Raw genomic sequence first — 23527 nt, 5'->3', positions numbered from 1 at the left:
ATGGCTTGAACTGCCACCAGCGTCGTCGTCATCTCCGTCTCTGTCAGGGTCTCCTCCAGTAGCTGGGATGCCCTGTGGTGGTGTAGGGGGCTTCTCTGGCTGAGGTGCAGGGGAAGGCGGCCTCTCAGACTCCACCTCCCGCTGAGGCGAGGGGGAAGAGTCCTGCTGCTCCTGGCGTCAACGCTCTTGCTCCTCGTGTAGGCGAAGATGCAGTCTCTCCAGCTGGCTGGACTGGCCTGACACCGTGCGACGCAGTGGACGCTCTACCAGGCGAGAAGGCAAAAAGGGGATCACAGACTTACGTGCAGTGCACCTGATACAGGCCATCTACAAAAGACATCGTAAGCACAAGAGTAAGAGTAGAACTACGAGACCAGAAAGTAAACATAAAGAAAAGTGAGACAACTTTTTGAGATAAGCAGATAACATAGAGTTGGTCAAGATGACCAACTTTTGAAAGAACTTTAAGGTCAAGGTAAGAGTAGGGGTCTATAGTCCTTAGGGCAGCCATTCTAGTCTAGGTTAGCGGTCCTACAGTCAGCAAGGCTTTGATACCACTTATGTCACACCCGGTTTTGGAAGGCAAACCGAATGCGAACCATGTACGTGCCAGGATCAGAAACTCACGTACATAGCTATTACATAATTGGACATCATCACACAATGCTCGAAATAAATAGCGGAAAGGTACTTTATTACATCAAGATGTCTGAGACATCCACAGAGTCTAATACATAACCATTGTTCAACATAATTATCAAAGTGCAGAATTACGAAACGTAGAAGCTAAGCCTACACAGGCAGCTAATTGGGGGTTTGCCACTAAAGTAAACTAGAACTCGTTGTATTCCTGGAACTCCTCGAAGTCATCCATGTTGCCAACTTCACCTCCTGCGCACTGAGAACAGTGGGGACAACCTGGAGTGGGGTGGTTTGTAAAGCAAGAGTGAGTACACATCAACGTACTGAGCAAATGTCCCGTTTAACTAAGGTGGACTAGCTGTATATGGAGTTAAGGTTAAGTAGTTGCTTTTAGTTTGTCAAGTTTTATTATTATAAGTAGAGCCAAATTTTAGTAATAACCTAGTTATTACCTAGAGGCACTCCCTCCAAGAGGAAATACCAGAGATCAGGATTATAATCACCATTGTTAATCATCATCATAAAAGTAACCATTGTTCTTCTAATCGAAGAGGATCCCAAGGCTGCTCATAACCGTGAGAAAGGCTGATATACCAGTTTTTAATACTCTGCAGAGGTTGCACACTTTACCCACAAGCCGTGATTTCCATTCTGCCCGGGGTTCTAGCCTCCCCATTGATCACTACCAAGGTGACCTAGCAGGGTCTCACTACGTAGCCTTTACAAATATTTCCCAGAGGCCATAGCCGCCCGTTAGGTTTCTCCAGTTTGATAAACACAGTATATCTCCCCAAAGGAAGGGTGACTAAGAAAACCAAATCAAAGAACCTCTGCAACCAACCTCGGTAGAGCAAGTACTGTGCCCGGACCCCATTGATGGCCCTACGACAAAGCCAACTACTCCTCTGGTTCCTCTAATTAATCAACTAAGGGCGTCCCATTCCACCCTCATGGTTGCACTGTTATCCCGGGTTGTCACTCCCCAAACAGGTACTTACGGAGAGGTACTCAGGAAAGAGCATTAGCCCCCTAAAGTAATCACAAGGACCCCATCGGGATAACATCATCGTATCATAAAAGATCACATCATGTTCATTGATTAAGTTTAAGCAATAACATAAGCTAACCATGATTAACCCAAAAAGGCAAACAAGGGTAAGGGAAATACAAACTAGTCAATCCTTAGGTTTCAATAAAGTAATGCGGGATAGTGAATTATAAAGTAAAGTAGGATATGATAGGTCTGAGGACACTTGCCTTCACTAGGTTGTTGCTCAGGGAGGTCTCCAACAACACACTTAGGAACCTCGGACTACTCGTTGTCTAAATAAAGCGAGCATGCATTCAATACATTTGAAAGTACAAATGAACATCACACCAAACATGTACAAACATTGGAACACATCTTAAAAAGACATAATACTACATAACAGATAATGAATTCAAAGTATAACATAAACTATGGCATACATTAACTTTATTTGAAAATAGATTATTATTTCCCTAAGTGTTATTTACAAGTACATAATCATAGATCAATTTATTTTATTGTGACCTATAATTTAGAACAGAGATGAACTCATGCAATACCTATCATTAATTTCACAAGCTTAAACAGGTTTAAATCTCTAAGGTTCTCCTTTATTTATTTATTAAATAAATAAAACATACACCTACATTAGTTCATATTCAATCCTAAAAATTAGAGTGTGCAGACATTAATTGAAACCATTTTACTTAAACAGAGAATAATTCTATGAACATTTTGCAATTTGAATCACTAAATTTGGAGTTCATATGCAAAAGTTATGAAATAAACAAGTTTAGGAATTCCAAATATGAAATTAGGGCTAATTCTGTGAATATTTAAAAGGCCAGGGCTAAATCTGCAAGATTACAGGGGCCTGCGCGCGAAAACCAGGGACGACAGGTTGATTTCCTAAAACCAGGGGGTTTCTTAAGCAAAACAGCCACGCGAAGGGGTATCAGGCTCCGTCAACCGTTGGATCAGAAACTGACGGCTAAGATTAGATCACGCGGGCGCGCAGGCACGGCTGACAAGCAGGGCCAGGGGCGTCAGCGGCAGAGGGGGAGGGCGCACTGACCGAGCGGGCCCAGCGCCAGAGGACTTGGGCGCTGACAGGCAGGCCAGGGCGTCAGGGCACGCGTGCGCGAAGCGTTATCCGCGGTCCGAGCCGTTCGATCTGAATCGAACGGAGGGGATCAGGGGCAGGCCAAGGGCGCAGGGAGCGCGTGCGCGAAGCGGTGCCCGTGGTCCGGGCCGTTCGATCTGAATCGGACGGAGGGAATCAGACCGAGGGTTGCGGGCGACGCTGCTCCTCTCCGCGGCGGTGAGGTCACCAGAATTGAGGCAGGCGTGAGCAATGGGGTCCGGGGTCGCCGGAGTTGGGCAGAGAGGGAGAGGGCGCCACGACGAACTCAATGGCGGGGAAGGGGCCATGAATCCATGGGCAGAGAGGGGAGAACAGCGTTGAGAAGGTCTCAGGCGGGCCAGAGAAACTCTGGTGAGCCATTCCGGCCACAGGGAGAGGACTTAAGGTGCGCTAAGGCCTGGGCTAGCTTCAGCAGAGGCAGGGGTGACACAGAGACCTACTCTGGGGAACTAGACCGGGCTAAATCGACCTGCCACCGCGCGCGGCGGACTGCCGCGGCCGAGCACCGGCGAAGGCGAAATTGGCCGAGCCCAGGGCACAATAAGGGAAATTGGGCATGGGGATGGGTGTCTCACCTTGGGGCGGAGCTCGGGGAGGCTTGGAGCGGTCTCCGGCGAGCTAGATGGCCGGGAACGCGGGCGCGGGTTTCCGGCGGCGGCTGGTGGCGAGGGCAGAGCGCGAGATAGGGTGAAGCTGAGCGAAATGAAGCAAGGGGTGTGCGTGGGGCACTGGTGGGGCTCTAAGAAGGGAGCTAGGCGCGTGGGCGGGCGTCGTGGCCGAGAAATCCGGCGACGTGCGCGATTGCGCACGCGCTTGTCCACGGCGAGCGCGGAGGGGGCGGAACTGACATGTAGGGTCCATGGCGCAAAGAGAGGAGAAAGGGGCGTGCGGGGCAACGGCTCGACGACTGGTGGACCGGGCCCGCGAGACAGAGAGAGAGGGAGCGCGCGGGGAAGAAAACTGGCACCGACAGGCTGGCCCCACTGGGCAGCGAGCGAGGGAGGGAGGGAGGGAGGGAGGGCGTGAGGGAGATCTGTCGCTGACAGGCGGGGTCCGCCTGTCAGACGGTGCGGACGTGCGGCCTGGCTAGGCCAACTCGGCTGGTTTGGGCTGCTTTCTCCTTTTCTTTTTCTCTGGATTTTCTAATTCCTTTTCCATTTCTTTTTCTATAGAGTTCTCAAATCCAAATTCAAACTAGGTTTCAAATTCAAATAAATTCAAACTTGTGAACACTTCAAAGAATATTTTAAGCTCAGCATGATGCAATATGTCATGACTCATAAGGTTTTGACAAAAATAAATAATTAATCTCCACTAGTTTAACCTATTTCTAATCAAAGGGAAAAAGGGAGAAAGAATCTAGAGAGAGAAAGCCTAGAGTGAGAAAAGGAAGAGTAACACATGATTTTGGGTGATAATTAGAAAGAAATTTTATCCCCCTAAAATCAGAGTGTTACACATTAGAAATGTCATGATATGATATGATAGAACAGATTGGATAAATTCATGGCTACATACAAAACAGTAGAGATGAACGTATGAAACATATATAATCTGGAGAATGTAAAACGGTAAGGAGCTGAAATGATCATACCCTCCCATGCGTTCCGAGGATCCTGATCCTTGTCCAACTTCTCTTGTCATACCGTGATGTTCGGGCAGTCGCGTAGACGCTCTCCAAAAACCTAATTGTCGATTCCCCGTGCAAGGTCTCGAACGGCAAGGGCTTCGGAGGCACCTACCCTCTCGCTCCTCTGTGCGCGCAGAGTTACGAGATGGGAATACCCGTACTTGCAGCTGGACTGTGATTCTGAAAGTGTTCTGCTCGCCTGCCAAGCGACAGGAGTTCTCCCCCTTTTAACCTTTCATCGCGGAAGGGAAGCTGAAGGAGAATGGTCTCGCATGCGGCTATTCAAGAGATGGGCAACTGAAAGGTTCAACCCGGAGTTGAAACTCCCGCGGTTAATGAGTGCTAAAAGAATTAACACAACCACACCACGCTCGCTCGCCGCCTGCCTGCCTCGCCTCGCCACGCCCGGCCCGGCCAGCGGCGGCGGCGCGCGCGCGCGTGTGGCACGCCTTTGTTCGTTTCTTAACTTATCAAATAAAGTGGAATAATTCCCACCATATAAGTCAAGCCAACGACCCTTGGAATTCCAATATGGCACTATTGGTATTGTCCACAATTACACACCATAGAGTTTATTGATTAAATGGGCCAAGCCCATAATAAATCCAACAATCCCCACCAAACTCTAGGGTTTGTAATGATGAAGTATCAGAATCACAATCCTTTGATATACTAGTGTTTCAATGGAGACTGTTAAGTTGAACATCCATCTAGAATAAGAGTTTCACTCATTCACAACTGAATAATGGACTAAGCCTTGAATTGACAGTTTTGTGCGAGATGAGATTCGCTCAAATCCTTTGCTGATACTAGGCTGCAAAAAGGGCATCCCTGCTGTTTAGAAGCATATAAGTCACACTTCAGTGCCTTTCATGAGTATTTAGGGATTAACCAAGTCCCATAGACTGTGACCAGCAGTCTGACTCATATAGGTGTATTCCTCAGAAGATGTTCTGTAGGACAACATCTCACCTTTATAAGACTCTTGGAATACATTAAGGTTAATACCATCCTGCCTTACAGTTAGGAAAGATGTGCATCAGAAATGAGTTAAGGAAGGGATCTTTCCTCACAACCTACTCCTAGCTTGTTTCTCCACTCTACTTCACGGGATCTCCGATCACATAGAGCAGGTTACCACTATAGTAGATTTCACATGGGTCTCATACCCATTTCTCTCGATGCACTTTATATCACATTGTGTGACAGACCCTTAGTGAATTGATCTGCCAGATTATTCGATGTGTGGACATAATCCACCGTTATAACTCCAGAGTTTTTCAGCTTTATGACATATTTTAATTTTCTCTTAACATGGCTTGTAGACTTCATGTTATTCCTCGAATTGTTAACCTTTGTATCGGTTTTTTAACTGTCGGTAAATCCAATAGGAAATCACGAAGCCACTAAACCTCAACCCCAGCAGTGTCTAATGTTGTGAGTTCTGCTTCCATTGTATACTTCGTTAAGATAGTCTGCTTGCAAGACTTCCAGGAAACAACGCCACCTCCAAATAGAAACACATATCCGCTTGTGGCATAAAGCTCATCAGCATCAGAAATCCAGTTGGCATCACAATAGCCTTCCAGCACTTTTGGGTTTCCAGTATAATGAATATCGTATGTCATAGTACCTTTCAAATACTGTAACACTCTCTCAAGAGCACACCAGTGATCATCTCCTGGTTTTGACACAAACCGACTCAGCTTACTCACAGCATATGAGATGTCTGGTCTTGTTGCACTTGCAAGGTATATGAGCGAGCCAATGATCTGGGAGTATGTCAATTGATCCCTTGCTATTCTCCGATTCTTTCTCAATAGCATGCTAGGGTCATAAGGTGTTGGAGCAGGATCACAGTCACTAAAACCAAAGCGACTCAATACCTTTTCCACATAATGAGATTGTAACAAAGTTACCCCACCATCACCTTCTCTAACAAGCTTGATGTTTAGAATGACATCAGCTTCTCCCAAATCTTTCATTTCGAAGTTGCTTGATAGAAGATTTTTAACTTCCTCAATCACATTGAGATTTGATCCAAAGATGTCATCAACATAAAGGCACAACATAATAGACTCACCCCACCATACCGATAATATACACACGTGTCAGCTTCATTTACAACAAAACCAACAGTTGTAAGAGTATTATCAAACTTTTCATGCCATTGCTTAGGTGCTTGTTTTAGGCCATACAATGATTTTATCAACCTGCACACCTTGTTCTCTTGACCATCCACAATGAACCCTTCTGGCTGATCCATGTAGATCTCCTCATCCAACTCTTCATTTAGGAAAGCTGTCTTAACATCCATCTGATGAATGATAAGACCATAAGAGGCTGCCACAACTATTAATGTGCGAATAGTTGTCAATCGAGCAACTGGTGAGTAGGTATCAAAAAAATCTTCACCCTCTTTTTGGGTATATCCTTTGGCCACAAGCCTTGTCTTGTACCTTTCGATTGTACCATCAGGCCTAAGCTTTTTCTTGAAGATCCATTTGCAGCCTATAGGTTGACAACCATAAGGACGGTCAACGACCTCCCAAGTTCCATTAGACATAATAGAATCCATCTCACTCCTTACCGCTTCCTTCCATAAGTCAGCATCAGGAGAGGAATATGCCTCACTAATGGTAGTTGGTGTGTCTTCGACAAGGTACACTATAAAGTCATTACCAAAGGATTTTGCAACCCTCTGTCTCTTGCTCTTTCGAGTGACTATAGTGTCATCGTCCTCAGGGATGTGCACGTGAGGATCCTCAACATGATCTATAGGAATAGACAGTTCATGCTCATGGGGAATTATAGTCTCATGATTTGTATCACTAGGTGTATTCTTCATGGGAAACTCATTCTCAAAAAATGTTGCATCTCTTGATTCCATGATAGTATCAACATACATATCAGGCACATTAGATTTTATAATTAAGAACCTATACCCAGTGTTGTGAAAAGAGTACGCAAGGAATATACAATCAACAGTTTTAGGCCCAAGTTTATGCTTTTTGTTGATTGGCACATTCACTTTAGCCAAGCAACCCTAAGTGCACAAATATGAGAGATTTAATCTTCTCTTTTCCCATTCCTCAAATGGTGTGATCTCTTTGTTCTTTGTTGGAACTCTATTTAGGACATGACACGCCGTCAAAATTGCCTCACCCCACCATGCCTTGGATAATCCCGTTGTACTCAACATGACATTCACCAAGTCTGTTAGAGTGCGGTTTTTCCTTTTAGCAATCCCATTGGATTGTGGTGAGAATGGTGGTGTCCTCTCATGAATAATACCATGTTCCATGTAGAACTCATCGAAAACATTAGAGAAATATTCTCCACCTCGATCGGACCTTAGCCGTTTTATTTTCCTCTCAAGTTGGTTCTCAACTTCAGATTTATAGGTCTTAAAATAATTAAACGCTTCATCTTTTGTTTTTAAGAGATACACATAGCAAAATCTGGTGGAGTCATCTATAAAAGTGAGAAAGTATCTTTTACCACCTTTTGTCAAAATTCCATTCATCTCACACAGATCAGAATGAACAAGTTCTAGAGGTGCCAAATTCCTCGCCTCAACAGCCTTGTGAGGCTTGCGGGGTTATTTTGATTCTACACACACATGGCACTTAGACTTTTTGACCAAGTTAAATTTAGGAATTAGATTTAGATTTGCTAACTGTATAAGACAGTCAAAGCTTGCATGACAAAAACATGAATGCCATAAATCTGACTCATCAGAAAAATTAACAGAATTCACTATTTTATTACACACATCATGCAGTGATAAGCGGAACAAGCCTCTGCAGTCATATCCTTTACCAACAAAAGTACCATGTTTTGACACAACACATTTATTTGACTCAAGAACAACTTTGTACCCATCTCGACATAGCATAGAAGCACTAACATGATTCTTCTTGATAGAGAGCACATGCTGCACGCTCTTCAATGGCACCGTCTTTCCCAAAGTAAACTTTAGAATGACCGTACCAACACCAAGAATATGAGCATGCGACCCATTTCCCATTAACAAGGCGCCAGACCTCCCGACCTGGTAGGAGGAGAACATAGAGGCATCAACACACACATGAATATTTGCACCACTATCCATCCACCACTCAGGTGAACTACAAACTGAAAGAACAAATGGTAAAGAATTACCTTACCCAGATGTTCCATCTCCAGTTTTAGTAGTTACAACTGAAAGTCGCCTAGAGGGGGGTGGATAGGCGGAAACTGAAATTTACAACTTTAAACACACTACAAGCCGAGGTTAGCATTAGAATAAAACCCGAGTCCAGGAGAGAGGGGAAAACAAATCAACCAAGAAATAAAGCGGATAGACACGATGATTTGTTTTACCGAGATTCGGTTCTAAAGAACCTAGTCCCTGTTGAGGTGGTCACAAAGACCGAGTCTCTTTCAACCCTTTCCCTCTCTCAAACGGTCACTTAGACCGAGTGAGGCTTCTTCCTTAATCTCACGGGTCACTTAGACTCTGCAAGGACCACCACACAATTGGTGTCTCTTGCCTCGCTTACAAAGCTTGAGAGTAAGAAGTGAGAAAGAAAAGAAAGCCAAGCCAAGCAAACAAGAGCAACAAGTGATCGCCTCACAAGTCCTAATGCACTAGAATTGACTTGGGGACTTTGATCGGATTGGTGGCTTTGATTTGTGTCTTGGAGTGTTGCACTTTGCTTTTGTATTGAATGGAAAGTGATGAATGCTTGGATGGTTGGATTGGAGGTGGTTGGGGGGTATTTATAGCCCCCAACCACCAAACAACCGTTGGGGTGGCTGCTGTCGATGGGCGCACCAGACAGTCCGGTGCGCCACCGGACAGTCCGGTGCGCCACCGGACAGTCCGGTGCGCCACCGGACACTGTTCGGTGCACCAGCCACGTCACCCAACCGTTAGGGTTCGGGCGCTGTCAACCGTTGGAGCCTTTGTCTTCTAGTGGCACCGGACAGACACTGTTCACTGTCCGGTGCGCCTCTGACGGCTGCTCTGACTTCTGCGCGCACTGTCCGCGCACTGTAGCGTTGTAGGCGTCCGCTGTAGCCGACCGTTGCGCTGGTAGCCGTTGCTCCGCTTGGTGTACCGGACAGTCCAGTGAATTATAGTGGAGCACGGCCTCAGAAATCCGAAGGTGCCGAGTTCGCAGATGTACGGTCCTGGTGCACCGGACACTGTTTGGTGGCACACCGGACAGTCCGGTGCGCCAGACCAGGGCACACTTGGGTTTCTTTGCTCCTTTCTTTTTGAACCCTAACTTTGATCTTTTATTGGTTTGTGTTGAACCTTTATGCACCTGTAGAATATTTAATCTAGAGCAAAATAGTTAGTCCAATTATTTGTGTTGGGCATTCAACCACCAAAATTATTTATAGAAAAAGGTTAAACCCTATTTCCCTTTCAATCTCCCCCTTTTTGGTGATTGATGCCAACACAAACAAAAGCAAATATATAAGTGCAGAATTGAACTATTTTGTATAAGGTAAGTGCATAGGTTACTTGGAATTAAACCAATTTATAGTTTCACCAGATATGCATGGTTTGCTTTCTTTTATTTAACATTTTGGACCACGCTTGCACCACTTGTTTTGTTTTTGCAAATTCTTTTGGAAAGTCCTTTCAAAATCTTTTTGCAAATAGTCAAGGCATATGAATATGATTTCGAGAAGCATTTTCAAGATTTGAAATTTCTCCCCCTGTTTCAAATGCTTTTCCTTTAAGTAAACAAAACTCCCCCTGAACGAAATTCTCCTCTTAGCTTTCAAGAGGGTTTAATAGATATCAATTGGAAATATATTGAGATGCTAGTTTTGAAAATATACCAACTGAAAATAATCATGTCAATTTGAAATATATCAACTAAACTTTTTCGAAAGGTGGTGGTGCGGTCCTTTTGCTTTGGGCTAATACTTTCTCCCCCTTTGGCATTAATCGCCAAAAATGGAGACTTTGTGAGCCCACATTACTTTCTCTTCCATTGGTAAATGAAATATGAGTGAAGATTATTGAAAGGGAAATATGGTCAAACCTTTTCCTAAATGATTTTGGTGGTTGAAATGCCCAACAAAAATAATTAAACTAACTAGTTTGCTCTAGATTATATATTCTACAGGTGCCCAAGGTTCAACACAAACCAATAAAAAGATCAAAGTTAGGGTTCAAAAGAAAGGAGCAAAAGAAACCGAAGAGAACTCTGGTCTGGTGCACCGGACTGTCCGGTGTGCCACCGGACAGTGTCCGGTGCACCAGGGCCATACATGCTGAACTCCTCACCTTCGGGTTTCTGAGGCGGCTCTCCGCTATAATTCACCGGACTGTCCGGTGTGCCAAGCAGAGCAACGGTCGCCAGACCAACGTCGACTTCAACGGTCGGCTGACGTCTCTCATTCCAGAAAAGAAGTGCAATATGTGATCAATAAGCTTACGGATTCAATACCTTTGATAGCATCATAAGTAGTGCCGTAGGTTCAATCCCAACCAATGCCCAGCTTCAGCAAATAGAAGAAGGGTTAACATCATGAATATGCGATCAAGCAAAGAGTGAAGAAGCAGCAATACGTGTTTTGAGTTATCTTTCTTTTTTCTTCTAAAAAAGCAATAGAAAAGAAGAAAGAATTCCGTAGTGTGTATCAACTTCATCTTCTCCACAACCTCACAAGAACAGTGCGCGGACAGTTCGCGCAGAGTTAGAGCAGCGCCAGAAGGCGCACCGGACAGTGAACAGTGCCTGTCTGGTGCAGCACCGGACTGTCCGGTGCACCAAGAAGTCAGAGCTCCAACGGTCGAAACCGTCAGAACCCTAACAATAGGGTGACATGGCTGGCGCACCGGACTGTCCGGTGCGCCCATCGACAGCAGCCTTCCCCAACGGCTATTTTGGTGGTTAGGGCTATAAATACCCCCAACCACCACTATTCAAGACATCCAAGCATTCACTACTCCTCATTCAATACAAGAGCAATAAACAACACTCTAAGACACAAATCAAAGCCTCCGATCAAATCAAAGTCCACAAATCAACTCTAGTTTTTAGGACTTGTGAGAAGATCGACTTGTGTTTTTTGTTGCTCTTGTTGCTTGGTTGGCTTTCTTATTTCTCTCATTCTTACTCTCAAAGCCTTATAAGAGAAGCAAGAGACACCAATTGTGTGGTGGTCCTTGCGGGGTCTAAGTGACCCGGGAAATCAAGGAGAAAGCTCACTCGGTCTAGGTGACCGTTTAAGAGAGGGAAAGGGTTGAAAGAGACCCGGTCTTTGTGACCACCTCAACGGGGAGTAGGTTTGCAAGAACTGAACCTCGGTAAAACAAATCACCATGTCATCCGCTCTATTTCTTTGGTTGATTTGTTTTCGCCCTCTCTTTTAGACTCAATTTTATTTCTAACGCTAACCCCGGCTTGTAGTTGTGCTTCAAGTTTATAAATTTCAGTTTCTGCCTATTCACCCCCCTCTAGGCGACTTTCATTTGGTATCAGAACCCTGTACTTCATTAGAGTTTAACCACTCGAAGTGATGTCGGGAGAACACGCCAAGAAGGAGATCGTGACCGGCGGTGACAAATCTACAAGCCACGGGAAGGCTCCATCGGGGGAGTCCAGCAACAAAATGAAGGGAGCCCCTTCACATACCAAGTCGCATCGGAGTGGCGACAAGAAAAAGAAGATGCGTCCGTCACTTCTAAGCACCATGAGCGCAAGAAGTTTAGTAAGATCCCCCTACGCTACCCCCGCATTTCTAAATGCACTCCTTTACTTTCCGCCCCATTAGGCAAACCACCTGTTTTTTACGATGAAGATTATTGTATGTGGAGTGATAAAATGAGGCACCATCTAACCTCACTCCATGCTAGCATTTGGGACATTGTTGAGTTTGGAGCGCAGATACCATCCATGGGGGATGAAGGCCATGACTCGGACGAGGTCGCCCAAATCCGGCACTTCAACTCCCAAGCCACTATTATACTTGTCGGCGTTTCGAGACCGAGGGGTCCCTGGGCCGACGAGTGAATGTCGCCGTGTGCCCCAGCCCAGATGGGTCGGCGCGAGGCCGAGCGCGAAGGGGGGAAGTGAGGTGGCCGGAGATGGGCGTGAGAGAGGTGGAAATCCCGCGGCCTTCGTGTTCGTCCCGCGCCCAGGTCGGGTGCGCTTGCAGTAGGGGGTTACAAGCGTCCACACGGGAGAGGGAGCGAGCGGCCTCACGTGAGCGCCTGTCTCGTCCTCGTCCCCGCACGGCCAACCCCCTGTAAGAGGGCCCTGGTCCTTCCTTTTATAGGCGTAAGGAGAGGATCCAGGTGTACAATGGGGGTGTAGCGAAGTGCTACGTGTCTAGCGAAGGAGAGCTAGCGCCCTAAGTACACGCCGTCGTGGCAGCCGGAGAGGTTTTGGCACCCGGTTCGTGTGATGTCGTGGCCGTCGGAGGAGCGCTGGAGCCTGGCGGAAGTACAGCTGTCGAAGCTGCTGAGTCCTTGCTGACGTCCTCGTGCTTCCGTAAGGGGGCGGAGAGCTGCCGCCGTCAGGGATCGTGCGGGGCGCCATCATCGCCTATCTGGTGGAGCGAGCCAGATGGTACGCCGGTCTTGTCCCCCGTAGCCCGAGTCAGCTCGGGGTAGGGTAATGATGGCGCCTCCTGTTGACGTGGCCGGCCCGCGCCCTAGGTTGGGCGATGTGGAGGCTCCTCCGAGGTCGAGGTCGAGTCTGTCTTCCGTGGCCGGGGTCGAGTCCGAGCTTCTGGGTCGGGCGAGGCAGAGACCGTCGACTGAGGCCAGGGCTAAGCCCGAGCCCTAGGGTCGGGCGAAGCGGAGTTCGTCGTCTTCTGGGGCTGAGCCCAAGTCCGGGCCCTGGGTCGGGCGGAGCGGAGTTCGCCGTCTTCCGGGGCTTAGCCCGAGCTCGAGCCCTGGGTCGGGCGGAGCGGAGTTCGCCGTCTTCCGGGGCTTAGCCCGAGTCCGAGCCCTGGGTCGGGCGGAGCGGAGTTCGCCGTCTTCAGGGGCTGAGCCCGAGTCCGAGCCCTGGGTCGGGCGAAGCGGAGCTTCCTATGGTGCCCGCGGCCGGGCCTGACTGCCTGTCAGCCTCACTCTGTCAAGTGGCACCGCAGTCGGAGCGGCGCAGGCGGCGCTGTCTTTCTGTCAGGCCGGTCAGTGGAGCGGCGAAGCGACGACGGTCACTTCGGCTCTATCGACTGAAGGGCGCGCGTCAGGATAAAGGTGTCAGGCCGCCTTTGCATTAAATGCTCCTGCGATTTGGTCGGTTGGCGCGGTGATTTGGTCAGGGTTGCTTCTTGGCGAAGACAGGGCCTCGGGCGAGCCGGAAGTATGTTCGCCGCTGGAGGGGGGCCTCGGGCGAAACGGAGATCCTCCAGGGTCGGCTGCCCTTGCCCGAGGCTAGGCTCGGGTGAGGCGCGATCGAGTCCCTCGAACGGACCGATCCCTGACTTAATCGCACCCATCAGGCCTTTGCAGCTTTGTGCTGATGGGGGTTACCAGCTGAGAATTAGGAGCCTTGAGGGTACCCCTAATTATGGTCCCCGACAGTAGCCCCCGAGCCTCGAAGGGAGTGTTAGCACTCGCTTGGAGGCTTTTGTCGCACTTTTTTGCAAGGGGACCAGCCTTTCTCGGTTGCGTTTTGTTCCGGTGGGTGCGCGCGAGCGCACCCGCCGGGTGTAGCCCCCGAGGCCTCGGAGGAGTGGTTTGACTCCTCCGAGGTCTTAATGCCTCGCGTAATGCTTCGGCTGGTCTGGTCGTTCCCTCATGCGAGCTGGCCGTAGCCCGGGTGCACAGTCGGGTTCCAAGTTCTCGGGCTGGTATGTTGACGCTGTCAACGGATTGGCCGGAGCCGGGTTTGCGAGAGCAGCCCCCGAGCCTCTGCGCAGGGCGAGAGGACGATCAGGGACAGACTCGACTTTTTTACATACGCCCCTGCGTCGCCTTTCCGCAAGGAGGAGGGGGGAAAGCCCCATGTTGCCCTCGGTGGGCGCCAAACATGGTGTCTCCGGTGAGCTGCCGGCGGGTAATCCGAGCGGACGTCCGTGCCCCATTTGCTAGGGGTCGGCTAGAGGCCCAGAGGCGCGCCCAAAAGTACCTGCGGGTGATCTGCCGGACCCGGTCCCCTGTCGATGGGGTCCGAGGGATCGATGCCTCCCTCTGATGGGATTCCGTTACAAGATCCTTCCCGCTGGTCTCGGAAATGTCCTAGGGTACCTCGGGAGCGCAGCCCGAGCCTTGGTTATGTATCGAACGTACCCATGGTCATCCCTCGCTCTGTGTCTGAGGCGGCTGTGAACCCTTCGAGGGCCAGCCTTCGAACCCCTGATCAGTAGTGGGCGCGGAGCCTGAGTAGCCTGAGGCGGTCGTTGAACCCTTCCAAGGGGCCGGCCTTCGAACCTCTGACCAGTAGTGGGTGTGGAGCCCACGCGCTCTGAGGCGGCTGTTGAACCCTTCCAAGGGGCCAGCCTTCGAACCTCTGATCAGTAGGGAGGCTCGGAGCCTGGTTCCTTCACGGAGAAGGATCCTTTTCGGGTTATCCCCCTTTCCCGGTCCCTGTTGTAAGAGAGAGAAAGAGGAAAAAAAGGAAAAGGATCCGAAATCGAATGACGTGGCGTACCTTTTTTGACGCGGTCATTATGGCGAAGGCGAAGCGTCGCTCGCTTCCCCTGCCAGAGGCACCGCCTTTCCCGCCGCGGAGTTAATGCGACGGGGCGTGCGGCTCGCGGGGCGGCCGTTGCGCGTGCGCGAGCCGTTCGAGGAACGGCTGTTTCGCTTCGAGTTTTTGAATCCCGCGGTCGGTCCGGGCGGAACGTTGAACGGGTCTCGCCTTGGTCTTTATATACTCGGGGGAGGGTCTGGCGATGGTTCTTTGCTCCGCTTCTTGCCTCCCTCTTAGGTTTTTGCAACTTGAGAGACTTAGCCAGAGAAAAGGAAACCGCCCACCCTGTCCTTTACGCCGCCACCCCTTCTGCTCGGTGATGGCCGACCGGGTGACCATCATCTCGCCGCGTGACCCATGGCCTTTCTCCACAGTGACGTCGGGTGATCTGGAGGATCTTGTTGCTGAGGGTTTACTTCGCCCTCTCTCTGATGAGAGGCGGCCGGAATGGATTCCCCCCATGAGCGGAGCCGCTCCGTCCCCACCGCCGGGGTACATCGTGAGCTTCGTCTCCTTCCACGAGCGAGGATTTGGTGTGCTGGCGAGCCGCTTTATGCGGGCGATCCTGCACCACTACGGGGTGGAGTTGCACAACCTCAGCCCCAACTCCATCTCGTAGGCCGCCATCTTCGTAGCGGTGTGCGAGGGGTACTTGGGGGTCGCCCCCCACTGGGACTTGTGGACTCATCTCTTTTCCACGGAGCTTTTTGCTTCGCCGACGGGGGAGAGAAAGGTCCGCGCGGCAGTGCGGGCCGACGGCTGCATCCTCCAGCTGAGGCAGTCGCAGGCGTCGCTGTATATTCCCGCCATCCTTGCGTCTTCGAATAAAGGGTGGCAGCGCCGGTGGTTCTACCTCCGGAATGACGGTGAGTTGCTCCCGCCGTTTTCCCAGCGAGTGGTCACCGTCGCCGCCGATGCCTGGCGCCACAGGACCCCGCACGAAAGACAGAAGAACCTCGAACCCCTTCTCAAGGCCTTGGAGGCGTTGCGGAAAGGGGGACTCACCGCCGCGGGAGTGATTGCCGCCATCCATCGCCGGAGGGTGCTTCCCTTGGCGGAGCGACGGTTGCCGCTTTGGGAGATGACGCCGGAGGCTGACTTGGAGGGCTCGCGGATGTCCTCGGATCCTCTTCCCTTCGACGTTCTCCACGGGCGGGTGGCCGTCGCGTTGGGAAAACCGGTCACCAGCGCCTTCTCCCAGCCCTTGATGCGCCCTGACCAAGGGTGCGTGACTCTGGTGAGTGTCCGCTCCTTCCTTCTTCTTGCGTCGGGTTGCCCCTGGTTCTTACGGTCGGGATTTCCATCCGTCTCCAGGAGGTAGGGTGGCACAAGCCTTCCCTGCCACGGGTCCCGCAGGATGCGGTGGACCGAGCAGCGCGGCGGGTTGCCGCGGAGGAGAAGAAGAAAAAGAAAGACACGGTGAAGGCCTGGGCTCGCGAGCGGAGGTGGGCTCAAGACGCCTTGGAAAAGCTCCATCGTCGGCAGGAGAGGGAGGGGCTCCCGAGGGAGCCGTCGCCGGAAACGCCTGATGACGACGACGATGATGAAGATGATGACGAGGAAGACGACATGGCTGCCCGCCTCGGCTTCAGCCCTGGCTTGAGGTTAGGCCAGGAGCCGTCAAGCCAGCCCCCGAGTGGGCTGATGCCGTCAGTCCCCGGAGTTGGGACGCCAAGGTCCCGGCCCGAAGAGCGGGGGCAGACCGAGAGGGTACTTGACCCCTCGGCCGGGGGAGTTGAGGTTACCCCGGGGAGCCAGGCCGAGGCGTCAGTTCCCCGAGAGCCGTCGCCCACGCCGGCAGTGCAGGAGAGCGACCCTCAGGTCGCCGTGGCAGTGCCTGGGCAGTCCGTCTCCCGGGCGTCCAAGGCGCCCAAAGCAAGGGTGGTGCCGAAGCTGCCGGCGAGGCGGACCTCGGCGGCGCCTTCGGGGGTCGAGATCCGAGAGACCTCCCCTCAGGCACGGTTGATCATGGCCTGGAGCGGGTAAGTATCTTGGAACGTCTTCGTCCTGGCTTTTCATTCGTATGTCCCGATCGTGATTTTTCTTTCCTCCTCAGCAAGCGAAGCCATGGCCTAACCGATCTGGCTCCCCGAAAGGCCCTTAAGACGGCGTCGGCTTCCGTAGTCGGCGCCGCTCCGGGCCTTGCCGTTCAGCTGACCTTCTCGCAAGGCGCTCCACAGCAGGGGGCTCAGGCGGCACCAGTCGCCGTGGAGCGAGTTCCCGAGGCCGGCTCTTCTGCCAAGGTGGCCATCATGCTAGAGGAGGCGGCTGACGCGGATGTGGCCCCGGCCTCACCGGACGTGCCGACGGTGGTGGCACCTATTGCTACTGAAGCCGTTGCTGTCCCAGTCGGGGAGTGACCTGTTGCTGCCGACGCTGAGATGGCCGAGGCGTCGACGCTCGGTGCCTCAGAGGAGGGGGCGTGGAGACGCGATCCGTCCCGCCGAGCGGCGGCCTTGTCGCTGTGCGGCGGAGCTCCGAGGGTCGGCGCCAGTTGCTCCGGTTCCGGACTCGTGGGGCCTCGGATCCCTTCTTCGTTCTTGACAATGAGCGGGAGGAGCAGTCCTGGGACGAGCTCCGCGAGTGTGCCGAAGCAACGGTGGGGTCGCTCCGGTCGTCGCTGGAGGTTTTCTGCAGGGACGTCCCCAAAATCCTCCAGGTAACGGTTTCAGGCATACCCTTTTTTGTGACCAAGGCGTCTTTTGTGATGCCCCGCTTCCTTCCCCTAGGATCTGACGGATCTGAGCGCCGCCAAGTCGTCGTTCATCCGCCACGAGGTCGACGTCTGGGGCTCGCTGCGATCCCTGAGGACCTCGCTCGCCGGGGCTACTGCGCGCCTCTCTCAGCAGGGCGCCGAGGTGGCGGACCTTCGGTTGCTCTGCACCGATCTGAGGGCCGAGGCGGCAGCGGCACGCACAGAGGCGGCAGCGGCACGCGCAGATGTGCGACGACAGCAGTCGGAGTTCGACCAGATCGTCAATGAGCGGGACCAATCTCAGGGCCGGGCTGCTGAGGCCGAAAGCCGGGCTAGAGCCCTTGCAGCCGACCTAGCCGTAGACCAGGTCGCAGCCTCGGAGCAGCGTGCCCGAGCCGGAGGTACGCCCTGGCCATTTTCGGTTTTCATTTCAGCTTATTTCCTCTGCTTGTGTTTGAGATCTTTCGTTCTGGCTGTTCGCAGAGCTCGAGTCCGCCCTTGATGAGTCCGCCAAGGCGCTTTCCGAGGCGCTTGCCGGGGCGGCCGAGCAGAGGGAGGCCAACCACGCGTCCATGTCCGAGGCCGTCTCGGACTTCTGCCGGGTCCTTGGTTTCGGCGACGTCCCCTCAAGAAGCTCCCCTCAAAGTCGCCTGCAGGCCTTGGGCAATCATGTGCGCGGCAGACTCCGCGAGGCGCTACACCACGGCGTCAGGCGGGCCTTCGCCGTGCTCGCTTCCCACTACGTCATGGACCTGGAGTGGGTCAGCGAGGGGTATTGCCTTCCTGACGAAGATGAAGCCGCCCTGGCAGAAGTCCAGAGGCTCGATGCGGCCGCCGCGGGTCCGAGCGCAGTGCTGGCGACCACCTTTGAGGCAGAGATCCTCCCGCCTGCGCCGTCGTCCGAAGCCGGGATGGACTTTGCCGAGGGCGGGGACGAAGCCGAAGGCGCGGCTCCTTCCCCGGGCGACGCCTAACTCTGTCGGAGCGGTTTCTGTTGGATGCGCGTGTGTCTTTCTGTGGCCGCTAAGGCCTGAACACTTTATTACTGTTGCATAAAGTCGTGCTCCTTTCCCTTTCATTATGCGTGTCCGGCCCCGCCTGTCAGTAGCAGGGTGGCTTCCCCAAGTAGGAGTCACTTTTCGTGGTGGGTGACGAGTGAGGTGTCCGTAACCCAGAGGCGTAGGAGTCCCTCGGCTCAGTCAGCCCTGCCACTTACATGCACCTGCGTTCGCTCCTTGGGGTCCTGCTTTCGACATAGCCGGGGGAACGCAAAAGCCTTTTCGATTGAAAATTTTGACACAGAGGGGTTCCCCCCTTTCTAGCCCCTGAGGGAGGGTCGGGCTCTGCCGAGGCAAGGCTGACCCTTCCTTGATGACTAAAACTTGCGTGGGGGCGAAGTAAGCGAACAACTTGAAAGCATCTTAAGGGTAGAGGCGACGTAGCTGTTAGACGTTCGAAGTGTTGGTGCAGACCTCGCCTTGACTGTCGGCCAGTTCATTTGTTCCGGGCTTCAGAACTTTGGCGATGACAAGCGGCCCTTCCTAGGGGTGCGTGTAGCCCCCGGGTGTCTCCAACAAGGGCTCGGGATGCTGCGCGATGGTCACAAGCCCCCGAGTGTACCTCTCGTAGGGGCTCCTGGCCTTTGGCGATGGAAATGCATCACTAGAGGAAGCCTGAGGGGCTGCGGTGGTGGAGCTCCTTCCTATTTCCCAGCAAGACGAACGACTTGGCGCGCCGCGCCAACCGCCGAGCTTTGGCTCAGTCGAGGGGTAGCTCTCCTCGGTGGAGATATTACAGGTACGGGGTCTGCCAGTTTCGATTAGGCGTGACTCCGCTTCGCTCCTCCTCGACGCGCTGTGCCTCACCCTCGGGGGCCGAGGGTACCTCGGGCCGAACCATGGGTACCTCGGACCGAGCCAAGGGTACCTCGGGCTGGGCCGAGGGTGCCTCGGGCTCGGGCGTGTCGTCGATCTTGACGGAGGGTTGATGCAGGTCTCAGGAGAAGGCTTCCGAGGGAACCGTTATTCGCCCCGAGGCGGTACAGAGGCAGGCCTCTTTCGCCGAGGTGCGGGATGAAACGGCTCAGGGCCGCAAAACATCCCATGACTCTCTGTACGCCTTTTAAGTCCTTGATGGCCCCATGCTGGTGACGGTTGCGATCTTCTCCGGGTTGGCTTCGATGCCCCGCTCGGAGACGATGAACCCCAAGAGCATGCCTCGGGGTACCCCGATGACACACTTTTCGGGATTGAGCTTCACGCCTTTCGCCTTGAGACATCGGAATGTCACTTCAACATCGGAAAGGAGGTCGGAGGCTTTCCTCGTCTTGACTACGATGTCATCGACGTAGGCCTCGACCGTCCGGCCAATGTGTTCGCCGAACACATGGTTCATGCACCGCTGGTATGTCGCGCCCGCATTCCTCAAGCCGAACGACATGGTGACATAGCAGTACATGCCGAAGGGTGTGATGAAAGAAGTCGCGAGCTGGTCGGACTCTTTCATCCTGATTTGGTGATACCCAGAGTAGGCATCGAGGAAAGACAGGGTTTCGCACCCGGCAGTGGAATCCACGATTTGATCGATGCGAGGCAGAGGGTAGGGAACCTTCGGACATGCATTGTTTAGACCAGTGTAGTCTACACACATCCGCCATTTCCCTCCTTTCTTTCTCACAAGCACAGGGTTGGCAAGCCACTCGGGATGGAATACCTCTTTGATGAACCCTGCCGCCATTAGCTTGTGGATCTCCTCGCCTATGGCTCTGCGCTTCTCTTTGTCGAATCGGCGCAGAGGCTGCTTGACGGGTCGGGCTCCGGCTCGGATATCCAGCGAGTGCTCGGCGACATCCCTCAGTATGTCGGGCATGTCCGAGGGACTCCACGCGAAGACGTCGGCGTTCGCGCGGAGAAAGTCGACGAGCACTGCTTCCTATTTGGGATCGAGCTCGGAGCCGATCCGGATCTGCTTGGAGGCGTCGCTGCCGGGGTCGAGGGGGACGGACTTAACCGTCTCCGCTGGCTCAAAGTTGCCGGCATGACGCTTCACGTCTGGCACCTCCTTAGAGAGGCTCTCCAGGTCAGCGATGAGGGCCTCAGACTCGGCGAGGGCCTCGGCGTACTCCATGCACTCCACATTGCATTCGAACGCGTGTTTGTACGCGGGGCCGACGGTGATGACCCCATTGGGGCCCTGCATCTTGAGCTTGAGGTAGGTGTAGTTGGGGACGGCCATGAACTTCGTGTAGCATGGCCTTCCCAGTACCGCGTGGTAGGTTCCTCGGAACCCGACCACCTCGAACGCCAGGGTCTCCCTTCGGAAGTTGGAGGGTGTTCCGAAGCAGACGGGAAGGTCGAGTTGTCCGAGGGGCTGGACGCGCTTCCCGGGGATGATCCCATGGAAAGGCGCAGCGCCTGCCCGGACCGAGGACAGATCGACACGCAGGAGCCCGAGGGTCTCGGCGTAGATGATGTTGAGGCTGCTGCCTCCGTCCATGAGGACCTTGGTGAGCCTGACGTCGCCGATGACGGGGTCGACAACGAGCGGGTATTTTCCCGGGCTCGGCACGTGGTCGGGGTGGTTGGCTTGGTCGAAGGTGATGGGCTTGTCGGACCAGTCTAGGTAGACTGGCGCCGCCACCTTCACCGAACAGACCTCCCGACGCTCTTGCTTGCGGTGCCGAGCCGAGGCGTTCGCCGCTTGCCCACCGTAGATCATGAAGCAGTCGCGGACCTCGGGGAACTCCCCTACCTGGCGCGCCAACTGTCGGCGTTTCGAGACCAGGGGGTCCCTGGGCCGACGAGTGAATGTCGCCGCGTGCCCCAGCCCAGATGGGTCGGCGCGAGGCCGAGCGCGAAGGGGGGAAGTGAGGTGGCCGGAGATGGGCGTGAGAGAGGTGGAAATCCCGCGGCCTTCGTGTTCGTCCCGCGCTCAGGTCGGGTGCGCTTGCAGTAGGGGGTTACAAGCGTCCACACGGGAGAGGGAGCGAGCGGCCTCACGTGAGCGCCTGTCTCGTCCTCGTCCCCGCGCGACCAACCCCCTGTAAGAGGGCCCTGGTCCTTCCTTTTATAGGCGTAAGGAGAGGATCCAGGTGTACAATGGGGGGTGTAGCGGAGTGCTATGTGTCTAGCGGAGGAGAGCTAGCGCCCTAAGTACACGCCGTCGTGGCAGCCGGAGAGGTTTTGGCACCCGGTTCGTGTGATGTCGTGGCCGTCGGAGGAGCGCTGGAGCCTGGCGGAAGTACAGCTGTCGAAGCTGTCGAGTCCTTGCTGACGTCCTCGTGCTTCCGTAAGGGGGCGGAGAGCTGCCACCGTCAGGGAGCGTGCGGGGCGCCATCATCGCCTATCTGGCGGAGCGAGCCAGATGGGACGCCGGTCTTGTCCCCCGTAGCCCGAGTCAGCTCGGGGTAGGGTAATGATGGCGCCTCCTGTTGACGTGGCCGGCCCGCACCCTAGGTTGGGCGATGTGGAGGCTCCTCCGAGGTCGAGGTCGAGTCTGTCTTCTGTGACCGGGGTCGAGTCTGAGCCCCTGGGTCGGGCGAGGCGGAGACCGTCGGCTGAGGCTAGGGCTGAGCCCGAGCCCTGGGGTCGGGCGAAGCGGAGTTCGTCGTCTTCTGGGGCTGAGCCCAAGTCCGGGCCATGGGTCGGGCAAAGCGGAGTTCGCCGTCTTCCGAGGCTTAGCCCGAGCCCGAGCCCTGGGTCGGGCGGAGCGGAGTTCGCCGTCTTTCGGGGCTTAGCCCGAGTCCGAGCCCTGGGTCGGGCGGAGCGGAGTTCGCCGTCTTCAGGGGCTGAGCCCGAGTCCGAGCCCTGGGTCGGGCGAAGCGGAGCTTCCTATGGTGCCCGCGGTCGGGCCTGACTGCCTGTCAGCCTCACTCTGTCAAGTGGCACCACAGTCGGAGCGGCGCAGGCGGCGCTGTCTTTCTGTCAGGCCGGTCAGTGGAGCGGCGAAGTGACGGTGGTCACTTCGGCTCTGTCGACTGAAGGGCGCACGCCAGGATAAAGGTGTCAGCCCGCCTTTGCATTAAATGCTCCTGCGATTTGGTCGGTTGGCGCGGTGATTTGGTCAGGGTTGCTTCTTGGCGAAGACAGGGCCTCGGGCGAGCCGGAAGTATGTTCGCCGCTGGAGGGGGGCCTCGGGCGAAACGGAGATCCTCCAGGGTCGGCTGCCCTTGCCCGAGGCTAGGCTAGGGCGAGGCGTGATCGAGTCCCTCGAACGGACCGATCCCTGATGAAAGTCGCCTAGAGGGGGGGGGGTGAATAGGGCGAAACTGAAATTCTCAAAAATAATCACAACTACAAGCCGGGTTAGCGTTAGAAATATAATCAAGTCCGCAAGAGAGGGCACAAAACAAATCGCAAGCGAATAGTGAAGTGAGACACGCGGATTTGTTTTACCGAGGTTCGGTTCTCTCAAACCTACTCCCTGTTGAGGAGGCCACAAAGGCCGGGTCTCTTTCAACCCTTCCCTCTCTCAAACGATCCCTCGGACCGAGTGAGCTTCTCTTCTCAAATCAAAGCCGGGAATAAAACTTCCCCGCAAGGGCCACCACACAATTGGTGCCTCTTGCCTTGATTACAATTGAGTGTTGATCACAAGAGCAAGTGAGAAAGAAAAGAAGCAATCCAAGTGCAAGAGCTCAAAAGAACACGACAACTCTCTCTCGCTAATCACTAAAGCCTTTTGTGGAATTGGAGAGGATTTGATCTCTTTGGTGTGTCTAGAATTGAATGCC

Source organism: Zea mays, chromosome 3 (assembly GCF_902167145.1).
Source record: "Zea mays cultivar B73 chromosome 3, Zm-B73-REFERENCE-NAM-5.0, whole genome shotgun sequence".
Lineage (NCBI taxonomy): Eukaryota > Viridiplantae > Streptophyta > Magnoliopsida > Poales > Poaceae > Zea > Zea mays.
Note: the sequence above shows the minus strand (reverse complement) of the source record.